Raw genomic sequence first — 16,629 nt, 5'->3', positions numbered from 1 at the left:
TGGGGTGATGTGTTTGGGGACGAAGCCCACAGGGGTAAAGTGCCATTCTCTTCCCATTATATCAAGAGTGACACTATCGACATGACTCACCACCCAAGTGACATGGGCTCTGCCAGCTCTGTCCACTCTCCCGTTGGTTTCCCTCCCCCTCCCGCTGGTCATTGAGCACCACCCACGGAAGGAGGGGCCGTCCCACTTCCTTGCGGAGGGAGCACCTGCGAAGTGATTTGGAGTTCTGTCCGGAAGATTCACTCAGCAATTTACTTGTATCAGAAGGGACTCGGGGATATTTCTTTACTACTTTGGGTTACAATATAATAAATAAAAATAATAAATAAGAACAGCTTTACCTTTTGACTTGCTATGTAGGTTTTCTTCCTTTTGTGGGAATTGAGCCTGTATCCGTGAAAGGGATCTGGAGGTGCTGCCCACAGCCAGGAGACTCCACGCATCCATCATGCAAACACAGGAGGCCCTCGGGTGAGTGGGAGATACTGTCCACTTCTCCCATGTGGATGCTGGTCCACCTCCAAGTGCCCTTTGGACGGGCATCCTGAAGGTCCTTCTCTTACCTTCTTCCTTGTTGACCCACACAGTCTTTTCCATCCCTGTGTCCAAATTCCCACCTTTGGTAACTTCATTCTGTTTGTATGAAATAATAAAGCCAAATACAATAAATAACACTCCTAGGTATTACAGCTATTTCTAGGTGCACTGTTTGGGGTACTTTAAATATATAATTTCTAATCGTCACACTAATTACAAGATATTACTATTCCCATTTTACATCCATGAAAACTGGATCTCTGAGAATTTAAAACCACCCCTCGAGGTTTTCCTCCTACCGTCCAGTGTGCCCCCTCTCAGTAGTCTCCTTTACTGGTCCCTCTCCCCACCTCCCTCCCCCATGACCTTGGGCGGGCCACTTCCCGCTGAGCCTCACTTTCTTGTCTGGCAACACTGTTAGATGCATTCAATGCAACGCATGAAGAGTCTTCCACACAATAAATGGCACCTGTTATTACTGTCCATTTCATAAGGATCAAATCAATGTTCTGTGTGTTTTTAAAAACTCTCTTTCTATTCTTGGTTCTCTTTTCTGCTTATGCTCACTTCTAATGATTGCTTCTGCTCTCCTGGCTTTAAATGTCATCTATATGCCAATGAATACCAATGCGTATCTCTACCTCGGATCTTTCCTCTAAGTTTCAGACACCTCCACACCTTCACCTGAGTATTTTAAAACAAAATTAGAGGTTCATCTTCCAGTAGTGGTGGCGTAGCCTGTATTGTAGTATAATAAGTATGAACTTTGGAAAAAAAATTAAAAACACAATTATTTGAAGGGACTGGTGAGAACAAAAACAGGCAGAAACTGGAGAAGAGCCAACCACGACAGGGCGGGGCAGCGGCTGAGATTTGTGATTGAATGATTTTGCCTGAAGGCGCGGGGAGCACGGATGCCCAGGATTCAAGCATAAACTTGCTAGTCTTACTGGTTTAACAAGTCAGAGAATGAGGCTTCGAAGGGAAATCCAAGAAAGAAAGAAGCCACAATGGCTTTCTAAAAGTGCGTATAAAACGTGCTGACTCCTGACCAGTGCAGGTGCAAGAGGTACTCCAAGGGCCCCAGCAGAAAACAACCAGAAGAATCAACTGGAAGCTGAAAGAACTGAGCAGAAATTTTAGCTGCTGCCAATCTGAGGGGACACAAAATTAGAAATGTTATGCCTGCCTCCTTAAAAATAAACACTCTTTAGAGGAAGATTAAAGAATCTAGATTTTCTACAATTTATCATCTACAATGCCCAGGATTAAAATATTTTTAAAAACTCACTAGACAGATAAATGTGACCCATATAGCCAAAGAAGGGCAGTCAACAGAAAATAATTCTGAAATAACTCGGCTATTGAATTAGTAGATGAAGATTTCAAAGGGCCTATGATAAATTGAAGCATCCATCTTATATAAAAACTGCTGTTTGAAATTTTAACCCTGCTATTTGGCTTCTGTAAATTCTTGCTTGCTAAGACTACTCACACTTCAGAGAGGCCATTAAACCTTTCCCAGACAAGGTTATCAGTGCTGGCGCCAGGCCAGGCCTCTGGTTGAGGTCTCAAGGCCCCAACACATACGGGCTCTTTAAGAACTTGCAAAAGGGGCCAGAAACACCCCATATTTGGGAGACAAAGAAGGTAAAAACATATAAATAGGGAAAATTCCTGCATATTGGGGCCCAGAATTTGAGAGACATTTTTCTCTGGACCCGCGTGTAATAAATGTAACTCCATCTCTCTAAGTATTGCTTTGTTCTTCTTTGGTTTTCTGTAACATTATTGATTCCCTGACCGGGAACAACTGTGCTTGGCCTTTTGGCCTCTGGTGAATGGGCCCGGTTTGGGGCCCGCGGAGCTGGATAGGCCTCCGGGAGGTGCCGCTCTGTTGATTTAGCAGAATTGAACCAGGGGACTCGGGGCGCTCCCGGCGCTCCCGGACCTCAGCCCAGGACCTGGCCGGCATCTGGAGAGAGTGGACAGACACTTCTGGACCTGTAGACAGAATCTGTAAGGTAGGGGCCCTGTCAGTTCAGCCCACTCCAAGTGAGTGGAAGGGGGAGCTTGATCACTTCCCCGGAAGCCATACGGCTTCCTCAGGCAAATTAATCAGGAGTCAGGAATCAGGTGACTGTTTAAACTCTGGGTAAATATCTGGTAGAAGTAAAAAACTCGGACTAGCTAGTATATAAATGTGGGACTCTGGAGGTGAATGAAGGAATTATGAGTTCACTCTGCTGTTTGTGTGGGACTAGCCAATTTGCTACCGAGAAGGGGGACTGGATGCAGTCTTAACTCCTCTGGTAGGTTCTCACCAACACGTTGGTTGAGAATTCTGTTCTGGGGCATGGGTGCATGGGCATCTGGGGAGTTGGGCATTGTTTCGTTTACCTGCTCAGCTCCAGTTTGGGCTAGTCTACTGAGAGAGTGTGAGTATGGATGTTTGTCTGTCTTGGCATAATTATCTGCTCATTACCTGGTCTGTGTGAAGCGAAAGCTACTTTGATTTATTCTGCATTTCTGTTGATTCATCTGGCTAAAATGTTTTATTTATTAAAGGCTGAACCTGTAATGGTCTGCAAACATCTTAAGCAGTGCTGCTGAGTTATTTTTCTCAGAGATGTTTGCTCTCTATCACAGTGCGAGGGAATCAGCCCACTTAGCTAATAAAAATGTCTCTCTAATTTTGTATAAGTAAGGGTTTCAGTTTGCTCTGATTTGTGAATTTGCTGTATTAAATTGAAATTTTAAAGTCCTAGGGTTAATTTAAAGGTATAAATTTATGACATTTCAAAGAACAAAGAACTTTTATTTATGGCTTTCTTATCTCTTTTGGTGATCAGAGACTTCCAGGGGCAGGGCTTACAGCTCCGCAGGGCGGAGAGATTTACAGGCCCTGTCCCTGCCTGTGACATCATAATCCAACGTGAGAACAAAGGCTGAAGTTATTATTAACTATCTATGGACCCCCGATTCTAATAGCATCTGTAACTGGATTAAAGATCTTTTCTTTCAAGAGGCCATCCAGGCTTTCAGTTCGCAAGAAATCTCCCTACACACCCTTATCTTCCTCCTCCCTATCTTTCCAGGCTGACTAAGAGTCATTTTTCTCCACAGGTCGGACCTCAGCCTTCGAAAGGGAGGACTACTACAGCGGTAGTCTGTAGTTTTCTCTGAAACGCCCACTGTTTCTATTTCTCCCCTCTGTAGGAATTGTCTTCCTCTGACTCACAATCGGAAAGAGAGACAAGCAACTGGACTGGGGGACGGGACAGGGGTGGGGGTGGGGGGGTTGTTCCCAGTTAATTATGAAGCAGGGAGAGATAGGTTTTTGTTGATTTTACTGGCTGCAGACCGTTCTGCTGGCATAGGGGTATGGTCCAGGTGTCTTATCAGAACTCCACTAGATTTAAGGTCGCAAGTTTTCTGCAAGCATAATTAATCTAGCTGCCCTGGTGATTTAAAACTGGTTGCTAGGCAGACTCATCCCCCGAGAGCCAGGTGAAAGAAGGGGGTGAGGGGGGCTGGATGCCCGAGCTGCTTACAGTGGCCCTGGAAGAAGCCTCAGCAGCGAGAAAAGCGGGGGACAGCAGACATTTACCTGACACTAGAGCTGCCCCGCTGCTGCCCAGTGAGTAATGAGTGGTTTACAACAAGCAATACAAGACTTAGGCCTTTGGCTTGCTGGCTGCAGCAGTTAAACCAGAAGCCAGTGACTGCTACTGGCCTCCCAGCAGCCCCAGGAATAGAGCAGCAGGCCCAGGATCTGTAAAAGCAGCAGATAGAGCTAGTGGAAGCTCCCTGTTTGCAAATGTACTGAAAGGATTCAGTACCTGCTGCTGCTGGAAGAGGAGGGCCTGAGATTCCCTTCCAGTGCACTCCCTTGGGAGAGGCCTGGTCGCTGCTCTGCCACATAGGGGACTGGCGGGAAGACAAGGGGCCTAATACCCAAGCCACTGCCACAGAAGCATTTCGCAATATGCAAAGCTGTTTCTAACCGCAACTCTGGCTGTTTTGGACTGGCAGCTTAAAGTCAAAGAGCAAAGGAAAGGCACTCTCCCTGGACCGGGGAGCCTTTAGGACTTTGAGATTCTCCAAGAGAGGAGGAGTCTGACTGAGGGATGGCAGAGACCCTGTTGGGTTAGAAGGACCTAAGGCCACATGTTAAACTTATAGATTACGGCTTTCTAGGCAGATGTCCAAGCCCAGATATGTAGGGGTTAAGCTGCCTGTTTACAGCAAAACAACTTTCTCCCATGCCAGAATAAAATTTAGGGAAATTAGACAGGCTGTGTTTGTGGCTAGAAAGAAGAACTGGCCACCATGCACAGCCCTGACAGTGGCCTGCAGAAAACTGTATAACAGACTTAGATGATACCTGCGACTTCATGGACATGACTCCAGAAAGACAAGGACAATTTTGCTTTCTGTAGGAAGGTCAAGAATAGACTTTAGTCACCTCCCTAAGATATTTGTATAGCCCTACCATATGTCATATATGGTAGCAGAAGATTTGGCTACCTAAGGTGGCCACAGTGCCAATGTTACTGTCTTGCAGGCCTGTGTGACCATGCCCATGTCAGGGGTGGCACAAACCTCAACTTTAGGAAACTGGGGAAGGCCTGTTTGGAACAGAGGGAAGTGGTGAGTACCAGCCCTTTGTTACAGGAATTACAGACCCCGTGAGGTCCTGTAACATATGAGACCCTGTAAAGCAATAAAGCTTCCTTAGTCCTTTCTCAGAGGGCATGTCACCCCTCCCAGAGACCATATGAAATTTTAAAGACAAGTTAAGTAAGGGGCACCCTACTACAAGGACAGCTATAATTGTCTACTTGAATATAGACACATTTTGAATTTCTCCTTGTCATTTGAAGACAGTTATATTACTCTGAAGAATCCATAGAAAGGACTGACAAGGAAAATCAGAAGATCTTAAAGCAGGTCAGTATATTTTTCTCCTTATATAATTCCTCTGAAATTTGGCAATGCTTAATAAATCATGGCAATACATTTCTCTGCATAAATTCAATAAGACCGGTTTCTAATAGTGGTTTTATTGACCGGAAACTTTGACTGGAGTGTCATGTTTTAAAGAGCCCTGTCTGAACTCTGAAGACTTGAAGCCAATAAGAGTGCCAAGGAAAAGCCTGGTATCCTGCTTGGGAGCCCTGAAAATGGCTGGCGCTGGAGCATCAGGCCCATGCCCTACCATCACTGGTGGTTGGTCAGAGTAGAAGGGGAGCAATAAGGACGACTCTGCGTCCCTGCGGAACCCCCACGCACTCTAGGCTGCGACAAGTAGGAGGGCTACTGAGATGGGCCTTAAAACCTAGGTCACGGGCCCAGGTGGAGTCGCTGCAGGTGAGGGATTCACCTAACTCAGCAGATACTGCAGGCAGGCCGGACGGCAGCTGGATGGCTTGGCTTCCTGGCCCTACAGGGCACACTAAGATTCAATCATGAAATTCCGGCAAAGGTAGTCAGTTACCATTCTTGTTGTGTTTATGCAAACAATCAGGCCAAATTAAATACAATAGGTAAATTAGTCTTTATCTGGCTCTTTTGATAAACATAGAGGTAATTTTGAGGAGAAAAATTCTATTTCAATAGAGGTCATTAAAACTGAAATGTTTTCTTTCCCTTCCATTGGACCATTTGTTACAGTTTGTCTCTGCCAGGTCACAAGCCCACCTCCTTCTGGGCCCAAGCCTCATCGTCCCTGTGACAGACAGCAAGGATCTCTTGGCTCTGAGGGAAAACTCCGTCTCTCCTCAGCACGAAGCAGCTACAGAAGAAATTCAACGTCCATTTTCCCTAAAAGAATTCAGAGCCAGGATCCTTGAGGTAATATAGTAGGCAGTTAGACAGACATGAGCAGGGCAGGAACGATGGGCCAACTAGCACTACAGGATGTAACTAAGTCTTTCCACCTCTATGTATGTGAGACAAGGGGCATAGGCAAAGAGGTACTCACCAAAGTCTCAGCCCCTAGAAAAGGCTGGTAGCCTATTTGTCCAAAAGACTTGACCCCTTTGCATTTGGGTGACCTAATTGCCTCTGGGCGGTAGCAGCCACAGCTATGCTTATTGAAAAAGCAAATAAGTTAACCCTAGGGCAGTAACTAATCCTAACTGCCCCACATGAGGTCGAGGTTTTACTCCAGAACACACTAGAGCACTGGATATCAAACACTTGAGCCAAAACCGGTTTGGCTCAGTGGATAGAGCGTCGGCCTGCGGACTGAAAGGTCCCGGGTTCGATTCCGGTCAAGGGCATGTAACTTGGTTGCGGGCACATCCCCAGTAGGAGGTGTGCAAGAGGCAGCTGATCAATGTTCCTCTCTCATCGATGTTTCTGACTATCTATCCTTCTTCCTTCATCTCTGTAAAAAATCAATAAAATATATTTAAAAAAACAAACAAACAAACAAACAAAAAAAAACACTTGAGTCACCCAGTTTCAGGCTCTCTGGTAGACAAAAGAAAAATCAGTAACAATTTATAATGATAGCAGGTACGCATTTACAACAAGGTAAGGGTTCTCCACAGAAGCAAGAGGGAACTGGGCCACAGATGAAGCTGCCCAGGAGGCTGCCCTAAAACCAGTGGGGCCTCTATAGATTCTAGTGACTCTTCCAGATCCTGACCTACCCAATCTAGAAAAACTAAGATCCATAACCAGTCTTTATTCAAGTTCTTACAGGCTTTACAGTCTATCAAGGAAGCAATCCAGAAGCACATCTGAGACGCTCTGCCTGTACCAACTTCTGATCCGGTTCATCCCTTCCACCCTGGTGACTCTGTTTGGGTAAAGAAATTTGCCACCCAAGGACTGACTCCTACCTGGAAAGGACCACCTCCACACAGTCAGGGTCAACGGAATCCCAACGTGGCTTCATCACACCCGGCCTAAAACAGCCCAGGAAAAACTGAGAGTCCAGGACTCTTCGAACTCTCTAAAGATTAATCCTGGCCTTCATTCCAGGCCCTTATCTTATAAACAGGCCCACTGACTTTATTAGGCATAAAATTAAGATTATAGTCCTCAGGGGTAAATATAACTACAATGACTAAGAGTCAATGATTTGACTCATATACATAAAACCAGTGGGGAATGAAGCATCCATCTTATATAAATACTGCTGTTTGAAATTTTAGCCCTGCTATTTGGCTTCTGTAAATTCTTGCTTGCTAAGACTACTCCCACTTCAGAGAGGCCATTAAACCTTCCCCAGACAAGGTTATCAGTGCTGGCGCCAGGCCAGGCCTCTGGTTGAGGTCTCAAGGCCCCAACACATACGGGCTCTTTAAGAACTTGCAATAGGGGCTGGAAACACCCCATATTTGGGAGACAAAGAAGGTAAAAACATATAAATAGGGAAAATTCCTGCATATTGGGGCCCAGAATTTGAGAGACATTTTCCTCTGGACCTGCATGTAATAAATGTAACTCCATCTCTCTAAGTATTGCTTGGTTCTTCTTCGGTTTTCTGTAACAAATATGCTCAAGGACTTTTAAAAACAATACCCACAATGAATAAACATATGGGCAAATTCAACAGAGACTTAGACACTATAAAAAATAACCAATGACAATTCTAGAATTGAGAAGTACAATACGTTAGGTGAAAAATTCACTAGATATTCTGAATAGAATATTGGAGATAGAAGAAAAGTGAACTTGAATAAAAATCAAAATAATGTACACTAATCTGAAGAAAAAATATATTTGAAAAAAAAGCAAAGCTTCATTGACTTGTAGGATAATATCAAGTCAGCTAACATATATATAATTCAATTTCTAGAAGGAGAGGAGATAGACAATTGGACAGAAAAATCATTTGGAGAAATAGTGGCCAAAAATAATGGCCAAGAACAAACCCAAAGCTTGATAAATACAAAGAAAATCACTCCTGAAATACATCGTAACCAAACTACAAAAAATCAAATGTAAAGAGAAAATCTGGAAAGTGACTAAGAAAACCAACATAGTCTGGCTGGAGCATGGCTCAGTGGTTGAGCATTGACCTATGAACCAGGAGGTCATGGTTCGATTTTTGGTCAGGGTGCATGCCCAGGTTGTGGGCTGGATCCCCAGTGTGGGGTGTGCAGGAGGCAGTCAATCGATGATTCTCTCTCATCATTGATGTTTCTCTCTCTCCCTATCCCTTCCCCTTTGAAATCAATAAAATTATATTAAAAAATATACACACATTTATGTGTATACATTTTATTTGTTAATTTTAAAAATAATTTTTATTTTAAATTATAGTTGACATACAATATTATATTAGTTTCCGTGTACAACCCAGTTATTAGACATTTATATAACTTATAAAGTGATCACCCTGATAAATCTAGTACCCATCTGATACCATACATAGATATTACAATATTATTGACGACATTCTGAAACAAGAATTTTGAGGGGTAAAAAAGACAGGTTTAGGAAATTTTAGAAATTTTGGAAATTAAGGGGACCATGGAGAAAGCACAGGCCTGCAGAGCAGCAGAAGGTATATTTCCATAGAATGGGGGAGCTAAAAAGCTGCAACAGGTACATTTCCACAGAATGAGGGAGTAGAAACAGCAGAAGGTCTATATTTACTAAATAAAGGGAAGGAAGCCCTTCATCCAGAAGGAGAAGAAGAAAGCCCAAAGGGAATAGGAAAACAGTAAGGAAGGAGGGAGGGAGAATTTCACTTGTCCCATGTGAGGTTCAACTTTGAGCTCAGAACTTACTATAACAACCAGTCCAAGGAAATAGTGACCAATCAGAGGGGATATCAAGGCACAAAGATCTACAGCCTTTATAAACAGTGGAATCAGGGACTTGGTGGGCCCCTTTCCCCTTCCCCACAGGTGAGTCTGTGCTGTGGGACTCTTTCCTCTTCCCCACATGGGAGTCTGTACTTGTTCTTCAACAAATTCCCACCTTTGCTAAACCACCTTCCGTCCGTGGATTCATTCTTCGACTCCCACGGACAAAGAATCCGGGGAACTATCCTGCTCAGGGGAACACCGTGTGCTCCAGTCCAAAAATCCCACTTCAATCCTGTATGCTATACTTTAATCCCCATGACTATTACATAAGCACCAATTTGTACTCTTTAACCCCTTCACCTTTTCCACCCATTCCCCCAAACACCTTCTGTCTGGCAACTATCAAAATGTTCTCTGTATCTATGAGTCAGTTTCTGTTCTCCTTGTTTATTTTGTTTTTATATTCCACATATAAATAAAACAATCTGTCATTTGTCTTTCTCTGACTGACTTATTTCACTCAGCACAATAGCCTCTAGGTCGGTCCATGTTGTTGCAGATGGCAAGATTTCATTCTTTTTTATGGCTGACTCATATTCCATTGCATATATGCACAATTCTTTATCCACTCATCTGCTGATGGCACTTAGGCTGTTTCCATCTATTGACTATTGTAAATAATGCTTCAATAAACATAGGAATGCATATGTCTTTTCAGTTTAGGTTTTGGGATTTTTTACTTTTATTTATTTTTAAAATATATTTTATTGATTTTTTACAGAGAGGAAGGGAGAGGGATAGAGAAATAGAAACATCGATGAGAGAGAAACATCAATCAGCTGCCTCCTGCACACCCCCCAGTGGGGATGTGCCCACAACCAAGGTACATGCCCTTGACCGGAATCGAACCCGGGACCCCCAGTCCGCAGGCCGATGCTCTATCCACTGAGCCAAACCGGTCAGGGCAAGGTTGGGGTTTTTAAGATAAGTATCCCAAAGTGTAATTGTTGGACCCTTCTTTGTTTCTTGTGATAGCCTCGGTTTCGAAGTCTGTTTTGCCTGGAATGAATAAGCATTGCTACCCCTGCTTTTCTTTGCAATTCCATTCTCCTGGTATCTTCTTCCGTCTCTTCACTTCCGGTCAGTGTGTCTTTCAACCTGAAGTGAGCCCCATGCAGACTGCATATGGAAGGGTCTTGTTTCGTTAATCCATTCAGCCATACTGCCATGCTGCTGTTGCCTGGCCTACTCCTCCTGCACGTCAATTCAACAGCCCCATACAATGGTTTTTTGGTTCCTTTTTTTATTTTATTTTCATAAAATATTCTGTGGCGCCGAAACCGGTTTGGCTCAGTGGATAGAGCGTCAGCCTGCGGACTGAAGGGTCCCGGGTTCGATTCCGGTCAAGGGCATGTACCTGGGTTGCGGGCACATCCCCAGTGGGGGGTGTGCAGGAGGCAGCTGATTGATGTTTCTCTCTCATCGATGTTTCTAACTCTCTATCCCTCTCCCTTCCTCTCTGTAAAAAATCAATAAAATATATTTTAAAAAAATATATATATTCTGTGGCTACATAGAGTATTTTATAGTAGTCAAAAAAATATAGTGGGAAAAGTAATTCAGTAAATAACATCTGCTCTCAGAAGGTTAGCCTCCAGGTCTTTTTTTTTTTTTTTTTAATAATAATTATTTATTGCTGAAAGCATTGTATATGTCCCCTTCCCTCCCCACCATTGACCCCCTCCAGCTGCCCCCACCCTCACTCCAGGCCCTCTCCTTCCCATTGTCTGTGTCCATGGGCCAGGCATAGATGCATACAAGGTCCTTGGTTGATTACTTCCCAGCCACCCACGCTCCCCTACCTTCCCTCTGAGATTCCACACTGTTCCATGCTCCCATGTCTCTGGATCCACTCCGTTCATCAGTTTATTTTGTTACTTCCAATACATGTTAAACTGAAGTGGAGAGAGTGAGCAACCTTGCCTTGTTTCTAAGGAACTGCTTCTAAAACAAAGTTGCAATTAAGTATAAATATTTACTGGTCTTTGGTACATACACTTTCTCAGGTTAAGGAAGTTGACTTTTTTTTTCCTTATTTGATAGTTTTTTTTAAAAAATTACACGAGAGTGTTAAATTGTACTGAATGCCTTTTCTGTAAAAATTATCATGTTGAAACACGAAAATTGAACTGGAACACATGGTGTTCCCCTGGACAGGATGCAAAGGTGGCCTCCAGGTCCTTGTCCAGGTGGATTCGAAGAATGAAGCCATGAACAAAAGGCGGTATAGGAAAAGGTGGAAATTTATTGAGAAATAAGCACAGACTCCCACGTGGGGAGGGGGAGAGAGTCCCACTAAGGCCCTTTTTTTTAAGGTTTATAAAGGCTGCAGTTCTTCATGTCTTGATATCCCCTCTGGTCACTATAGTAGTAGCTTCAGAGCTCAAACCCCACGTGGGGCTCCCCTCTTCTTCCCCCTTTTGTTTTTCTATTCCCTGTGGCTTCTTTTTTATTCTGTGAAGGGATGGCTTCCTCTCCTTTATTCTGTGAATGTATGCCTTCGGGCAGCTCCCAGCTTTGCAGCCCTGTGGTTCTCCCCATGGACCCCCTAATTCCTAAAACTTCCTAAGCCTGCCTAGTTTACCCCTAAAAACTCCTTTCAATGTGGTTTCTTTTTCCTTTAAATCTATTAATATAATGAGCATATTAATAGATTTTCTAAAGTTAAACCATCCTTAGATTCCCATGGTAAATCCTTCTTGGTCGTCACACAAACACACACACACACACACACACACACACACACACACACACACACTGGTTATTAGTGTGCTATTTTCCTTCCTCTAACTAGATTTATTTAATGATAAGGACGTTATAAAATTTCTTTTTCTCTTTCAATTTTGCCAGAGCTTTTCTACTTTTTAAATCTTTCTTTTCATAAAATCAACTTTTGGCTTTGAGAGAGAATCATTGATCAGCTGCCTCCTGCATGCACCCTACTGGGGACTGAACCTGCAACCCAGGCTCCTTCAGTCTGCTGGCTGACACTCTATCCACTGAGCCAAACTAGCTAGCCCAGTGGTCGGCAAACTCATTAGTCAACAGAGCCAAATATCAACAGTACAACGATTGAAATTTCTTTTGAGAGCCCAAAACCGACTTCTGCACATGGGCCATGAAGTTTCAATCGCACCGTACATGCGCGCCCGCACATGGTATTTTGTGGAAGAGCCACACTCAAGGGGCCAAAGAGCCGAACGTGGCTCGTGAGCCGCAGTTTGCTGACCACTGAGCTAGAGCTTCGATCCATAATAACCCTAGACGAATACATAGGCAGCAAAATCTCAGACATCTCATGTAGCAGAATTTTCACCAATACATTGCCTAGCCCAGTTGTTGGCAAACTCATTAGTCAACAGAGCCAAATAACAACAGTACAACGATTGAAATTTCTTTTCCGAGCCAAATTTTTTAAACTTAAACTTCTTCTAACGCCACTTCTTCAAAATAGACTCGCCCAGGCCGTGGTATTTTGTGGAAGAGCCACACTCAAGGGGCAAAAGAGCCGCATGTGGCTTGCGAGCCACAGTTTGCCTACCACTGACCTAGGGCAAGAGAAACAAAGGAAAAATAAACAAATGGGACTACATCAAAATAAAAAGCTTCTGCAGCAAAAGAAATCAGCATAAAAATGAAAATGGAACCCTCTGTATGGGAGAACATATTTGCTAATGTTACATCTGATAAGAGGTTAATTTCCAAAATACATGAAGTACTCATACAACTCAACAAAAGGAAGACAACTAATACAATTAAAAAATGGACAGAGGACCTAAACAGATCCTTCTCCAAAGAGGACATACAGATGGCCTAGAGACATATGAAAAAAATGCTCAGCATTACTAACCATCCGAGAGATGTAAATAAAAACAATAATGAGGTATCACCTCACACCTGCCAGAATGGCTACTATTAATAAATCAACAAAGAAGCCCTAGCTGGTTTGGCTCAGTGGCTAGAGCATCAGCCTGCAGACTGAGGGTTCCCGGGTTCTATTCCAGTCAAGGGCATATGCCCTGGCTGCGGGCTCAATCCCCAGGAAGGGGCATGCAGGAGGCAGCCGGTCAATGATTCTCTCTCATCATTGAACTTTCTATCTCACTCTCCTTCTCCCTTCCTCTCTGAAATCAATAAAAATATATTAAAACAAAACAAAATGCAAACAAACAAAAAATACAAGTGCTGGCAAGGATGTGGAAAAAAAGGAAACCCTTGTGTAGTGTTGGTGGGAATGCAGACTGGTGTAGCCATTATGGAAAACAGTGTGGAGTTTCCTCACAAAATTAAAAATGGAACTGCCATTGACCTAGTGATCCCACTTCTGAGAATATCCTAAGAATTCCAAAACACCAGTCAGAAAGAATATATGCACCCCTATGTTCATAGTTATTTACAATAGCTAAGATCTGGAAACAGCCCAAGTGCCCATTAGTAGATGAATAGATAAAAAAGCTGTGGTACATTTACACCATGGAATACTATGCAGCTGAACAAAAGGATCTCTTACCCTTTGAGATAGCATGGAGGGACCTGGAGAGTATCATGCTAAGTGAAAAAGTCATCAGAGAAAGACAAGTATCACATGATCTCACTCATATGTGTAATCTAAGTAACAAAATACACTGACTGATAAAACAGAACCAGTGGCATGGAAACCTGGAACAGATTGAGTAATCTCTGAGGGAAGGGGGTGGGGGACAAGAGATTAACCAAAGAATTTTTATGCATATATGCATTACCCATGGACACAGACAATAGGGTGGTGAAGGCCTGGGGTGGGGCGGGAACTGGGTGCAGGGGGTCAATGGTGGAAAAAGGTGGGGGGCATCTGTAATACTCTCAACAATAAATATTTTTTAAAAAGAAGAAAGCACGGGGCAGGGAGGGGGGGAGGGCAGTTTCTTACTGGCACGGTACTTCCTGACGTCAGGGACAAAACATCCACGGAACCAACCCAGGTTGTCTTAAAGGCACCTGGGCACTCACCTGCTGCCTTGTGGCGGCAGAAGCTGCTGCTCCTGTTGTCTTGACATTTATTAAAGCCAAACCTCTTTCTAAAATCATCAGATCATCCTCTGCTGACATTAAATTCTCCAGCTTTAGATCCTTCACCTTCTTTTTGCTTTTTCTCAAATCATATTAGAGCCCATAGGTATGAGTTTGCCGACCACTGGGATAGGGGCTTAATCACAAGGAACAACCACAGCCTGTAATTATTGGAATCGAGAGTCTAGGTCAGTGGTCAGCAAACTCATTAGTCAACAGAGTGGCAAACCACGGCTTGCGAGCCGCAGTTTGCCGACCACTGAGCTAGGGCAAAACTGCATTTTCAACATCAGATAAAGTTACTTCTCAAAGAGTGCAAAGTTTTCACACCTGCTGTCATAGCTGCAGTGGCAGCTTCATGAATTTCCTTTTCCCTTTCTTGACCCTGGCCCTTACGCTGGACTTATTTATCATGACATGTGGGCAGCCACAGCTGCAGTCCTCAAGCTAAGGCACATCGAGAGACTCAGCTTTTTCTTCTAGTGTTGTGACGTTTCTCCTCGTGGAGCACTTGCAGCATCTGGTGCTATCCCAGGTTTGTGGCATTGCACTAAATATGATAAATGCAAGAGACCACGCTTTACTGCCATATGCAACTCACAGGGCCGATGAACCGCTCGCACGATGATTGGCGTCCTGTTTGAGTGGGGATACTCGAGACACTGAGCTCAGCAATAGCACAGGAGGCGGCTACAAATTATCCCAGTAAACAGTGTGCACTGCAGGGAAGTCTATGCAGTTGTGACTTAACATCTGTACATTTGGTTACATTTATTTTGATGGCAAATGGCACATGCACAGTCTGTGTTTATGTAGGTAAGTTTTGATACATTTTAACTTTTTATAAAAGATTTGTTTTATGGTAGTAAATGATAATAGATTAGCATCTACCTATATTTTATGTGTTCATGACATACCTAACTTTTTCTCTCTCTCTCTTTTTTTATATATTTGTAGGCTATGGAGTTCGTCTGCAATTTTTTTCAAATTGTTGCAAATCTCCAAGATTTTTTTTAAATATATTTCTCAAAAAAATCTGCATTTAAGTGAACCCACGCAGTTCACACTCATGTTATCCAAGGGTCAACTCTATTTATAACCATTTTTTACATTTTAAATTTACCTTTTTGTTATTCATTTCTAATTCAATCCCATTGTCAGAGAATACCATATGGATATTAGTGATGTTTTTAAAAATAGACTTTCTTTTTTAGAGCAGTTTGAGGTTCACAAAAAATTTGAGTGGACACTCAATATAGTTTCTTTTATTTTCTCTTCAATATAGTTTCTATACCCTGCCTCTCTTCCTCCCCATAGTTTCTCCTGTTACTGACATCTTGTGGTATCTTTATTATAATCATTGAACCAATATTGATATACTCTTATTATAAAGTTCATCATTTTTTTAAAGATTTTTTATTTTTAGCCCTAACCAGTTTGGCTCAGTGGATAGAGCATCGGCCTGTGGACTGAAGGGTCCCAGGTTCAATTCCAGTCAAGGGCATGTACCTTGGTTGCGGGCACATCCCCAGTAGGAGGTGTGCAGGAGGCAGCTGATTGATGTTTTTCTCTCATGGATGTTTCTAACTCTCTATTCCTCTCCCTTCCTCTGTAAAAAATCAATAAAATATATTTTTTTAAAAAGATTTTTTATTTTTAGAGAGAAGAAGGGAGTGGGAGAGAAAGAAACATCAATGGGAGAGCAAAAACTGGGGATCAAGCCTACAACCCAGACATGGCCCTGCCTGGTATCGGCAACCTTTGGGTGTACAGGGCAACACCCAATCCAGCCACACCGGCCGGGGGAAGGGCCCACGTGTAAGCAAATCTATAACTTAAAAAGAAAGCCTACAATATTCCGAGGGAGGTAGATTGTTTGCGAGCGGCCATGAGAAACCCAGGCACTGGGTGGCTTCTCAGTGTCAGCCGACAGGCCAGGCAGGGACTTTCCTCGAGCAGCTTTGCCGTTCTCCAGTCTTCCTTCCTCGGGAGGCTGTGAGGTCTGCAACCGCCCGCCAGGATTGCTGTCATCCTCTCAGACAGCAAGGCCCTGACACACAGCATGAGGTCAGTACCAATATTTGGGAGGCTTTAAAGAAGATACTTGGATTTTTGCCCCAATCAAGGAGAAAGGTTTTGCCGTCTGGTTTACATTCAAGACCTAGTAGGCTCATCGTCTGAGAAATAAACTTTCCCTGGA

At 43.4% G+C, this 16,629-nt stretch overlaps 1 long non-coding RNA gene across 2 annotated transcripts; it reads left to right on the top strand.

The window, feature by feature from the left end:
- Positions 1–2,234: 2,234 nt before the first annotated feature.
- LOC308246446 lies at positions 2,235–8,114 on the top strand. Of its 2 annotated transcripts, none has more exons than XR_013960413.1 (5): positions 2,235–2,570; positions 5,114–5,199; positions 5,433–5,499; positions 6,223–6,402; positions 7,252–8,114. It is a non-coding gene; the product is annotated as an uncharacterized lncRNA (long non-coding RNA). The 2 variants fall into 2 exon arrangements; XR_013960414.1 differs by having other exon boundaries at positions 2,537–2,858; positions 7,252–8,019.
- Positions 8,115–16,629: the final 8,515 nt, after the last annotated feature.

The sequence above is a fragment of the Plecotus auritus genome (genome assembly GCF_963455305.1).
Source record: "Plecotus auritus genome assembly, chromosome: 4".
Classification (NCBI taxonomy): Eukaryota; Metazoa; Chordata; class Mammalia; order Chiroptera; family Vespertilionidae; genus Plecotus; species Plecotus auritus.
This window is presented reverse-complemented; position numbering and strand designations above follow the sequence as displayed.